Source organism: Mustelus asterias, chromosome 25 (genome assembly GCF_964213995.1).
Source record: "Mustelus asterias chromosome 25, sMusAst1.hap1.1, whole genome shotgun sequence".
Lineage (NCBI taxonomy): Eukaryota > Metazoa > Chordata > Chondrichthyes > Carcharhiniformes > Triakidae > Mustelus > Mustelus asterias.
In genome coordinates, this window is record NC_135825.1 from 18540492 (window position 1) to 18543201 (window position 2710).

Here is a 2710-nt window from a genome sequence, read left to right on the forward strand (position 1 = left end):
GTGGGGGTCCCCTGTCGGCAGTGACGCTAGCTGTTGCATAATGGCAGACATCCTCTTCTAAATCCCCCCACTCTACCCCTGGGTCACTATCCCCTGTTTCAGTCGTGTATGCACACATTACCCCCCTTTTTATGGCTAGTTGTGCTTTTAAATCTTCAATCTCGCGCAGGCATTTGGAATGGTCTGTTGCACGGGCTGTATTTACTTTTCCTGCTTGGTACAAAACTTTTACTGCAACCTGTAGGTCGCTGCATTTACGTTCAACTTCCTCTACCTGTTGCAGCACAGCCTCTCTCTCACGGACAGCACGCCGTGCCTTTTGGCAGGCTTTATCACATTGAGCCTGGAATTGGCTCATGTGTATCATGTTAATCTGGTTCCTTTCTTCTCCTGTGCTTACCTCCGCTTCCAATTGTTGTGTGCACGCGGTCTTCCATCGGGCGCACTTAAATGTGAGGATGGTTAGGTACACTATCATAAGTAGGATTCCTATTACGGCCAGCTGTGACAGAATGCGGACCCATGGGTGGATTTGGACATTTGAACCCCAATCCCAGAGGTCCTCCCATGCAGCATGACTGGCCATGATTATTTCCTTTTAGGATTCGTCACTTGAGTATAGGTAAGGGATCGAGGTAGGGGTCCGGTTTTCACTAAATTCCCTCCCGTAGATTTTACCCAAATTCCCTAGACTGTTCTAGTTCTAACTACACAGTTTGTCCACCTTGTGTTACAGACACCGGGTTTATGGCCCAATTTACTGGTTGAATCTGTATTAGTCCTTCACTCACTTAAGACTGGCCATCACGTGGGGCATCTGCCCTCTTACTTCAGGCTCAGACGGGGTGTTCATAGAATCATAGAATCATAGAAACCCTACAGTGCAGAAGGAGGCCATTCGGCCCATCGAGTCTGCACCGACCACAATCCCACCCAGGCCCTACCCCACATATTTTACCCGGTAATCCCACTAACCTACACATCCCAGGACTCTAAGGGGCAATTTTTTTAACCTGGCCAATCAACCTAACTCGCACATCTTTGGACTGTGGGAGGAAACCAGAGCACCCGGAGGAAACCCACGCAGACACGAGGAGAATGTGCAAACTCCACACAGACAGTGACCCGAGCCGGGAATCGAACCCGGGACCCTGGAGCTGTGAAGCAGCAGTGCTAACCACTGTGCTACCGTGCCGCCCTACCGTGTTGGAGAATACCGGGTTGAAGGTTCGACTTCGGAGCAACGTATCACTTCTTATCGAAGTCCAATCTGGGGTGCCACTGTTGTACCTGTTAATTCTCAGATACCTTCAACCAGTTTACTTAGTCCAAGGTTTTACCCTGGTGCCCTTATTTGCAAGGTTTATTTTGATAAAATTGGATATCCTAAATTAAAGAATTGGGCATATTGAAATCAGTCACACAGTCAAACCTCAGGCAGGCCAACTGAACAATACACAAATGTGTCTGGGCCTGACCCATCAACCACCCATCAAAGGTCGTTACACTCTACTTGAGACTTAGCAGGAGATCATGGCACCTCATTGAAATGCATCGGTCTATTGTTAGAATTAATTAAAAGTCCTTTATTTTGACAAAGGACAAACACAAGTAAAGGTTCAACAAGTTTATTAATAATAACACTATTAACCCTTAAATTACCCACATAAAACAAGAGGATACCCCAGATTCAAGTATACTACCCATAAAGATGGCTTGGTTAAACTGCAGGCCCGATTCTCTGAGTCCCTCTGGTCTGTCGTCACGAAGGTGAGTCTCGATGGCAGCTTCTTCCTTCTCTGGTCAGTCTTCCGAATGGTCACAACTGCCTCCCTCGTCGAGTCTTCGCTGCCGTGTGCCTCTGAATGTGTCCCTTTATCCCCAGCCTGCTTGCCTTTCCAGTAACTTCACTGGCTTCTGGCCAATGAGGTCCCAGGAGGGGGTTCCAATACCCAGTGGGTTTCTTGATGTCTGCCTGACAGGACACCAGGGTCCGCCCCCCAGGTGTCCATCTCCATGTTGTTGAACTTGTTATCAGATAAGGTATCTACAGGAACTCTTGGTGACAGAAAGTCTGGCCCGATCTGGGCTTCTAACAATAGACCGATGCATTTCAATGTGGTGCCATGATCTCCTGCTAAGTCTCAAGTAGAGTGTAACGACCTTTGATGGGTGGTTGATGGGTGAGGCCCAGACACATTTGTGTATTGTACAGTTGGCCTGCCTGAGGTTTGACTGTATTTGATTTCAATATGTCCAATTCTTTAATTTAGGATATCCAATTTTATCAGCCTTAAAACTAGGCCCTGTTTATATCACCACACCACAATCATAACACCCCCCCATTAACCCAGCCTCATGCTCCCCTCAATCACAGGCCCCCAATTCCCCTAGCCACATGCTCCCACAATCACAGCCCTTTTTTTCCCCCAGCCACATGCTCCCCATAATCACAGCCCACCATTCCCCCAGCCACATGCTCCCCACAATCACAGCCCACCATTCCCCCAGCCACGTGCTCTCCCCAATCACAGCACCCCAATTCCCCCAGCCACATGCTCTCCACAATCACAGCACCCCCAATTCCCCCAGCCTCATGCTCCCCACAATCACAGCCCACCATTCCCCCAGCCACATGGTCCCCACAATCACAGCTCCTTGCAAAGTTGAGAGGCGGCTGCAGCAGTGCAATTTGCAAGGGCTTTGTACA